Source organism: Bidens hawaiensis, unplaced genomic scaffold (genome assembly GCF_021521415.1).
Source record: "Bidens hawaiensis isolate Kalapana, Puna unplaced genomic scaffold, B.hawaiensis_p1.1 tig00038560_1, whole genome shotgun sequence".
In the NCBI taxonomy this organism is placed as follows: Eukaryota; Viridiplantae; Streptophyta; class Magnoliopsida; order Asterales; family Asteraceae; genus Bidens; species Bidens hawaiensis.
Genome location: NW_027496771.1, coordinates 84,759 through 95,394, shown reverse-complemented (window position 1 = coordinate 95,394; position 10,636 = coordinate 84,759). Strand labels below are relative to the sequence as shown.

The window sequence follows — 10,636 nt, the reverse complement described above, 5'->3', positions numbered from 1 at the left end:
GATGGGCCATGCCCAAACTCTTAAATTCCATAATGAGTATTTCACCGTCAAATAATAAAATAATAAATTACTCTTTTTGTTCCAACTTTAATCACTAACATTTTAAAAAGTGTTACATGCAAACCAAAAAATAAATAATTTATAGCCAATAATTATAGTTACTGATATCGGTAGTACTGCACAAACATTATACTATTGATGGATCTGTATTGTTGTTAGGAGTGTATAGATTAGCTTAATTGACCAGTTTGCATCTAGAAACCGTGCATTACTAGTATTAGTAAATATAAAACACAAAACAAACATAAATTTACAGGTTTGATTTTAGTCTAAATGGATCTGGGCCAATTTCGGTCAAACCCACTAACGCGTTTTACTAAAGTGTTTAGGCCTGACGAATTTACGGGTTGACCCGTTTTGCTTGTGTATTTTGTTAGTCTTAAAAAGATGTATGCTTTATGAACTAACGGACAATTTCCAAATTTAAAAGATAAAGCTCAGTGTGCCTTGCATTTTATAACATAGAATATATATATTCCGAGTCCATTCATATAATTTTTCCTACAATTTAGCTAATAAGCATAATTCCATAAATTAGTATATTATTATTCAAAAATCTTCCACATTCTATTCCTTGTTCATATCCATAAATTTATTTCTTATTATTTTTTTCTCTTTTGTCTTGTTATATAGTATATGGTGATTGAGAGATAATTTATATATTATATGGTATGGATCAAAAGTGAGAACTTATATTTAGGTTTTTACATTAGTTGTCATATTCATCCATATAATAGGGAATGGATTGGAGATGTGATTTTGATGGTTTTCTCAAAATTTACCATAAATTATATGGGTTTAACAACTTTATAGTATGGGTTGGAAATGCTCTTATATACAATCAACGAGAACATCAATCAATCAATCAATCATACCCAGTAAAAATCCCATTAATAGAATAGCTGTTAGCAGGGTCTGGGGAGGGTGGGATGAAGGCGAACCGTACCTCTATCCCACAGAATAGAGAGGTTGCTTCCAGATAGACCCCCAGCTCAAGATATATGCATATAGTTATATATAATTAGGTAAAAAGATAAAAGAATAGGTAATAATAATATTAGTGGTCATAATACTAAATTAAAAATACACTCTTAATTTAAGAAGATTACAATAATATATGAGACGATACATTGTTCCTAGAATGAACCACCCAAGGAACCTATTTAGCGAAAAACTATATGTTACTTCTAGAAGTCCTTAACCTTAATTCCATGTCTCCACGAATTCATATCCTCAACCATGTCCTCTAAGAGGTGAAGGTCTATCAGATCATGCCTAATCCCCTAATCCCAAGTAAGTTTGGGTCTACCTCTACCCCTCCGACCCTCTATAGTAATGATTTCTACAGATCTAACAGGAGCCGTCGCATGTCTTCTCATCATGTGTCCAAACCATCTTAATCTCCCATCTCTTATTTTATTTGATACAATCAACAAGAACCTAGAAACAAAACTTTCAAATTTTGTTTGCTTTAATCAGTATAGTAGATTCGCTTCTAGCTTAGTTGTTATTTCTTAGAATTAGAACTATGAGCTGGGGGAACATGGTCGTCTCCTAGAATTTATATACCTCGGCCGAGCTAGGAAAAAAATGGTCCGTAGGCCCTAATAAGTAACGAAAATATAACATAAAAGCTAAAATTTTTAAACGACGTAAACGTTATAACAATAAAAATAGCAAAAAATTAGTAATAAAACAAAATCAGTTATTTCTAACGGTTTATGCATAAACTTATAAATAGCACCACTTGAGACTTTTTTATTACATCATCTCTTCTTTTTTTACATTTTTAAGCACTGGATAGTTGTTTAGGATGCTTAATTGATTAATCCATTACTAAAAGCCTAAAAGTTAAATAAAATATATCCATATATCCGTATAAATAGACATATAGTTTTTTAACAATTGACCTAAATCCCTAATCACTCAAGAAAAATAGACTAAATGACTAATAGTTATACTACTGTAACTACTAACTCAATTAATAATTAAATATCCAATAGTTAAACTTAAATATCCAATACCTTTATGTGGCCGGTGGTGAACTGTTGCTTGAGTGCTTGGTGGATGGTGGACTAAGACCAACCACAATGGGCCACAAAACCCAAGGCTTGAATCCATGTGGCAAGTGGCAAACATTTTGGTCACACATCTTCTTGTAGTGGAGGTAAAATATGCCTTCAAAGTTTGCATGAAGTTTGTAGAAGCAAACTAGGAAAAACCTAATGATGTAGCAATTTCTCTCATATACACACACATATATAACATATATATGCAACTTTAATATTTTTAATAGGTTTGTCGAGGTTTGTTTTTGTGGAAGAAAATGAGGTTTGAGAAAACTTTGAAATATGATGTGACGATGACGTGATCATTTGTATGAGTTTGTTATTTAGATGCTCTAAAGAAGCCAAGAAAGATTCCTACTTGCCTGGTTGGAATTTGAAGGAGAACGATCAGACTAAGCATAGAAACCACTGGACTCCTAATCGACCTTTTTTTAATATTTAATATTTTTTTTACTTATTGATTTTGGTTTAATTGCTTGGGCCCAATAACCAAAAATTTACCAAATGGATTATGAATCAAAACGTTTTTGGGGCCTGATAGTTTTTAAATGATCCAAATAAATTATATTACATAAGACTTATTTTTTATAATATACATATATAAAATGTAACAACCAGAAAATATCCATACCAATTTTGTCAATTTAGAAAGTTGAGGGACTAGTTACTCATTTAACTAAAGATATATGGAAGCGACACATGCCCTGTGAGTCATCACTATGAGATGACACATGTCACCATGTAGTAACACATGTCAACACCAAAAAAAGTGACTCATCATAAGAGAGGCACATGTCACATGGTGGTGAATGACGGTCCGACCAAGGATGACTATAAATAGTGAACACGGGCTCCTTAGTTTTGGCATCTAAAACACCAAACCACTTTCACTTTCTCTAAGTTCGTGCCACCGAGTTGAAGTCCTTATGTCACTCTAGTGTTCGACATTCCATACCCTGACACCCTACTTATAGTCGAAGTACTGCTCGTTCGTTCTTAAGAGTTATACCCATTTTAAGAGAAGAGTTATGTTTAAGATATTTCAACTCATAGCTTAGATTCTAGTCAAGGGTATAGCCTAAACCGTGGAAAGTTTATAAATATATTTAAGCACTTTATATATAAATGTTTACAAAAATAGATGTTTCTTTTCTATTACGAAATACAAAGTTTTGCATACAAATGTTATTCTCAACTGACAATCTTCTAAAGGAAGAAACGTTAATTTTTTTTAATATAAAAGATAATTATAAATAATTAATAAGAAAAAAAAGTCGTGCATGTAGTAACTGGAAGGGTGTCACCACCAGTAGTCGAGTCTCTTGTCTAAGGAAAGTAATTCGTATAAATCCGAATCAACCGCAAGACCTATTTACTTTGTTGCAGAGCTTGATGAGAGTGTTTGAACCTACTGGACAAATCATGCTGCACCATACGTCATACGAACCAAAAGGATTTAAGTAAGCAAAGTAATCATTCTGAATAAATATTATTTCTTCTAAAGAAGGAAACACAAAAGTTTTATATACACGATTCCTTATATTATTTGTATGATTTCTTCTACGGGAAGAAACGTCAATATTAAAAATTAGAATTTTATAGACTAAAGGTCTAAAGTAATATTTAACAATAAAATATTCAATCAAGGTTTAAAGATATTTAACCAGACTAAAGGTTTGAAGATCATTTGATCTAGATAAATTATTAAACTATTATTCCCAAACTACAAGTTCGAGGTAATCGTTCATCAAATAAAGAGAAGTTGTTAATTGAGCAACTCGTCAAAAGGTGAATACGTTCAAAAATAAATTTATAATTTATAACGTGAATACGTTGAACCTTTTGAAACCAGTCATTAAGATAAACAAGTTATTTACCTTAACAAGTGACGCAAATGTTTGTATGATATTACGCGATCTCTAACTTCTAAAGATTTAAGGGATTACGTGATCCCTAAAATACAATGTAGAAAGTAAAAGCAACTCATAACGAGAACACATGTATCTGGATCCAAAAATATTTGTCTAGCCTATCATGCAAGGCTACGTGGCCGCAGGCTAACAATCATAACCTAGTTCTCCAATGGGCATCAGTTCCCGGAGAACCATAATTGTGTGTATATGGCAAATTAGCATAAGAGAGGCTCAATAAAGAAATAGAAAAGGAAGAAAGGAAAAAAGAAAAAAAATCGGCAAAGAATACTAAGAAGGACAGCATGATCAAAAAAAATTAATCATTCGTTGAAAGAAATAGACAATAAGAATATTAACAGTTGTAATCAGTATAGTTGTAGTAATTTTGTGCACTCTTGTAACTGTAAGAATCACGTTCATAAAAAGAAATAAAACTAAAATATTATTAATAGTAATCCATATTACAATACTAGAATAAGAAATGAAAATTACAATATAGAAACCAAATTACAAACATATTAGAAAGAAGTGACAAAACAAGAAACAAGGTGACTGAGGCACGTATAAAACACGCTTCCCTTAAAACAGATTTTCGGGCCACCCAGGTGAACCCGTCTGTTTCCCAGGGTACAACAACCTAAGCAGATTATACTGCCGGGATTTACCTAGAACCTGAACTATACCTGAAACAAGAGCGCGTAAGATCGAAAAGTCAGGAAATACTTTTGGTTGTGTGTGAGATTGCATGAACAATGTTTTTTTTCTCTCTATCAACCATGGACATCCATGCTAGTATATATAGAGAATTCATGTGTCAACCAAAAGATTTGAGTTAATTCACCATTCATTATATGAGTTAAATGATTATTTTAATGTGACACTTATGAGATTTAAATATCTCAATTAATCTCCTTCAACCGATGGAAAACAAAAAGTCATCGATTTCTCATCCATATTAACTACATTTTTGAAATAATAATTATATTGTAACTAGTACAAATAATTATTTTTCTCCAAATATTAAAATTTCTAACAATCCCCCACATGAATGGAGATCTGACCGTACGCCCAAGTGACAAATATAGTTACCGCGGTTGAGTGTTGCAGGAGAAGTAGGTGTTCCCTCTGAACCCTCCTTTGTGAAATATGCTTTGTCTCATAGCGGTTAGTAGATGCGGTTTCCTTGAACAAATCCCTTTTGACGTAGATGTTATTACATTTCACACAACACTCTTCCTGGTCTGGATAACCTCTCATTGTCGTGTCCATTATGCTCATGGAACACTAGCCTGGTTCTGCAAGAGCTCTAGGATTTGCGCGCCCCACAAATCCATTCGAAGCGACCCTACTTCTCTCTCACATAGGTAATTTTTTTTTACAAATCATTAAAAGCGTTATGCTTAACCTCCTTTGACATCACTGATTTATTATCGGAATGGACTATGAAGTATACAACTCCCTTTATATGTTGAGGTACTCCCCCACAGTGACCTCATTTTATACAGTTAGGTCGTCCTATTGAACCTAGATAATGGGATCTCCAGTCTTCTAGGATAGGTTTTCCTTTGTAGAAACTTACTCCATGGGCTTTAGTCCCATTCCTCTCGAAGACTTATATACGACCTCTCTGCTTAAGACTTTTGTAAGCGGATCCGCAATGTTATCCCTTGACTTCACGTAGTCAATGGTGATAACTTCCGTTGAGATAAGTTGTCATATAGTATTGTGTCTACGGTGTATGTGTCTAGATTTCACATTATACATTGCACTTTGAGCTCTTCCAATCGCCGACTGGCAGTCACAATGTATGCAAATAGCCGTAACAGGTTTTGGCCATCCTGGAATATATTCACAAAAATTGGCGTAACCATTTCGCCTCTTCACCAGCTTTGTCTAACTCAATGAACTCAGATTCCATCGTGGATCTAGCTATAAGTGTTTGCTTGGAGGATTTCCAAGATATAGCAGCTCCTCCAAGGGTAAACACATAACCACTTGTGGATTTGGAATCTTTCATGTCAGATATCCAGTTAGCATCATTGTATCCTTTTACAACAGCTAGGTCTTGTCCATAATGCAGTCCATAACTCCTTGTGTATCTCAAATATCTTAATAATCTTGTCGTACTCTTCCAATGTTCAGAGCTAGGATTACTAGTATATCTACTTAGCCTGCTCACAGCATATGCTAAGTCTGGCTGGGTACAAGACATAAGATACATAAGACTGCCAATTATCCTTGAATACTTCAACTGAGCAACACCCTCACCTCTATTCTTTGACAAATGTTGGCTAGTATCAATCGGAGTTTGAGCTACACTAGTGTCTCCCGCGTTAAACTTTTCAAGGATTTTATCTACATAATGAGATTGACTTAACACAAGACCATTTTGGGTTCTAGTGATCTTAACTCCAAGAATCACATCGGCTAAACCCATGTCTTTCATGTCAAATCTCGCCTTCAACATATCTTTAGTAGATTTGATCATTTTATCGTCAAACCCTATGATAAGCATATCATCCACATACAGGCACAAAATCACATAACCTCTAGCTGTGTCTTTCACATAGACACACTTGTCGCACTCATTTATCTTGAAACCATTTTCCAGCATGGCTTGATCAAACTTTTGGTGCCATTGTTTTGGAGCTTGCTTCAAACCATATAGGGACTTGACGAGTTTTCAAACTTTACCCTCCTGACCAGGAGCAGAAAAACCCTCAGATTGTTCCATATATATTTCTTTGTCTAATTCCCCATTTAGAAATGCGGTTTTTACATCCATTTGATGTATTTCCAAATTTCTCAAAGCAGCAATCGCAAGCATCAACCTTATAGAAGTTATTCGAGTCACAGGTGAGTATGTATCAAAATAGTCTAGACCTTCCTTCTGTCTAAACCCTTTGATTACTAACCTTGCCTTGTACTTATCAATGGAACCATCCGTTTTCATCTTCTTTTTGAATATCCAATGATATCCAATAGGTTTACAACCCTGTGGAAGATCCACCAGTTCCCAAGTATGATTCTGTAAGATAGAATCAATTTCATTTTTAATGGTTTCTTTCCATTGTGGTCCTTCTGAAGAGGTGACCGCCTCTCGATAGGTTTGGGGCTCACCCTCCACCAAGTAAGTAAGAAAATCTGGTCCAAAGGATCTCTCAGTCCTTTTCCTTTTGGCTCAACCTCTTCAGCTTGTTCTTGAGTTTCATCTTGAACAATCTCATCAATATGTGTTGATGTACTAGCACGTGTTGATGAACTGGCATGTGTAGATGAGCTAGCATGTGCATTTTCCAAACATGGAAACACATCTTCAAAGAATGATGCATTCCTTGATTCAATTATAGTATTTTTCTGTATTTCGGGATTCTTTGATTCATGAACAAGAAACCAATATGCACTACTATGATGAGCATATCCTATAAATACACAATCTACGATTTTGGGTCCTATCTTTTGAACCTTTGGTGGTGGTACGACCACTTTTGCTAGGCACCCCCACACTTTCAAGTATTTATAAGATGGTTTTTTACCCGTCCATAATTCATAAGGAGTTACATCCTTATTCTTGAAAGGTATTTTGTTCAAAAGATAATTAGTCGACAAAACCGCTTCCCCCCCCACATATCCGGGTTTAACCCGAAACTCAGCAATAATGCATTCATCATTTCTTTTAACGTGCGATTCTTACGTTCTACAACGCCATTAGATTGTGGGGAGGTTGGTGGGGTAAGCTCATGAAAAATTCCACTTTGTGAGCTTCACCACCTCTATCTCTTCTTACTCTTTTTATTTTCATATTTAGTTGGTTTTCTACTTCATTTTATACAAGACAAACTTGTTTATGGCTTCATATTTACTTTTAAGTAGGTATACATAACAATACCTTGTACAATCATCAATAAAAGTGATGAAATACTTATTTCCTCCTCTTGTGGGAACTACTTTTAGATCACATACATCGGTGTGTATCATGTCAAGGGGCTCGGTTATTCGTTCAACCGATTTAAATGATGATCTTGTTTCTTTGGCTTCAACACATGTTTTACATTTAGTTTTTGAGATGAAAGTGATAGAAGGTATGTAATTTAGCTTAGTCACACGACGCATTGAATTATAGTTAACATGACCTAAACGACCATGCCACACATTAAAAGACTCAATCAAGTAAGCAAAAGTAGTAGCCTTTTTATAACATCCCCAAAATCTTGATCCAAATTTGACAACTTAGGAAAGTTGAAGGATCAAAAGTGAAAAATAATATCCAGGAACCCATCGCCCTACGCGATGAGTCCAAGAAGACGGGCATCGCGTATCATGATGATCCGTGATGACTCACGGACACGTGTCACGTCCGGATGATACGTGTCAGCATGACAGGAAACGTGGCAGACGTGTCAGGCCACGTGGCGACACGTGGCGTTCATGCAGAAGTGGCGGCGCCGCGATACGTGACGGCCACATGAAGAACTCCATCGCGTATCGCGATGGAGTATAAAATTTGCTATAAAAGGGGAGGCTACGGCTCATTCTCACACACACATTCCCACTCTCTCTCTAGAATCTCACTCTCTCTACCTCGGTTTGCGTGCCGAACATCGTTTTGAGTGCCACCAACCCGACAATCATAACCTCGTAATCCATGCTAAATACCCGGTATTTTCCTTGAAGTGCGTGCCATCCAAAAATAACCCAACGTTCCGCCTCGAAGTACGTGCACGACCCGGCGACCGAACATTGCGCCGATTTGCGTGCCAAGGAAGATGGATCAAGAACGCCTCGATAAACGTGCGTATAGAGTAGAAGTGATGCCCGTATAAACTTAGGAATATCTAAACTCCGAATACCGTACGAGGTAAGGAGTTCTGCCTAAGTTATTATTTTATTATTATAAATGGCTTAGACCATAGTCGAGGGTTTAGCCCGAACCTTGATTACGATTAAGAATAAAATAACTTTTCTTAAGCAAAGGTTATAATTAAAATATAATTTCTTCTTGATTAAGAAACGTAAGCAAGTTTATTCAAGGGATATAATTGAATAGTATGTCTTTATTGTTAAGAAATATAATATTATAAAGTAATGTTTCTTCTTGAAGAAGAAACATCGTGTGTAAATGATAGAAAAACAAATGGACTAAAGGTCCAAATGTTTTGAATAAACAAATGATTTTATCAAGGTTAAAGCTATACAAAACAGACTAAAGGTCTAAAGCTAGATCGATGATCTAGTTATTTATACAAATGTTATTCTCGTACTATAGGTCCGAGGTAACAAAACAAGAAGAAGAAAACAGAAAACAGGAATCAGTATCAGAAACTGATTATAAACAGACAAGGTGAATACGCCCCAAACCTATTATAATGAGTCTGAATGTTTGCATAGGATTTACGAATCCTTAAAACTTTGTGTTGCAATAATAAGAAACGGACACTCTGATTAAGAGTATACATGTGTCTGGATCCAAACATACATGGTGACTCGGAATTTCCCCGAGGCCATGCATATCATCAACATGCCTCTGAAGGTCTACGGGACTATTCAGAGAAATGATATTGTGTATATAATTAATTGTACATGGTACTTAGGGTAATTTGATCCCAATTTAGTTGGGTGCCTAATGAGTAGTCACAAAGGTATTATTGTTGGTTTCACAAAGGTATTGAAAAAGAGATTTTAGAGTCAGCGTTATTCATCAGCTTTGTGCTGACGTATTTTCCCCCATGTTACAGGGAAACAAGAAAGGTTAGAACATACAAGCAAGAAGGAATAGAAGATTGGAGTTATAGTCATTAGATGCTATCTGGTGGCTCAGATATTTTATTTCAAAATATTACAAGGAGTTATGTTTTCAAAAGAAATGTATTGTAAACGATGTACTGGTATTTAAACCCGACTTTTTAATAAGTTTTCAAAGTAATAATATTTTATTAAAGACTTCCGCTGAAATAAAACCCGCAACTCTGATTTATTTACAAAACAGGTACCAACTTGTGGTCACACGCCTAGGCCCTAACGTGGGGTGTGACACTTTTCATTCATATTATATTTGGTCACAGCCATTACATTTAACTTAAACATGTCATTAAGGGAATAGCCCTTACCAACAAACATACCATTCTTAGTTAACACAAACTTATCACTTTGAAAAACTAGACGAAAGCCAAACTTGTTCAACAACCATCCAGACACAAGACTCTTGCGCAGATCGGGAACATAAAGCACGTTTCTTAGAGTGAGCTCATTCCCCGAAGTCCACTTCAAAATCACCTCACCTTCACCCTTGATATCTGCTGTAGCTGAGTTCCCCATGTAGAGTTTTTCATCTCCTACAACCTCCTTAAACTTGCTAAAAAGGGTCTTGTCCGAGCACACATGTCGAGTAGCCCTAGTGTCGATCCACCATCCTTTAGGGTGATTGGACACTAAGTTTACCTCATCCATCATATTAGTAAGATCAGTGATCATGGCTAGAAGTTTCTCATCTTCATCAATCATGTTTGCCCTCTCTTTTTTGGGTTTGTTGCATTGATCAACACGATAACCAAATTCTCCACAATTATAACACTTTCCCTTAAAAACCGAAAGCTT

General features: G+C 35.4%; 1 pseudogene; it reads right to left on the bottom strand.

Annotated features, from left to right (window-relative positions):
- Positions 1-5,891: 5,891 nt before the first annotated feature.
- LOC143590429 (secreted RxLR effector protein 161 pseudogene) lies at positions 5,892-6,656 on the bottom strand (annotated as a pseudogene).
- Positions 6,657-10,636: the final 3,980 nt, after the last annotated feature.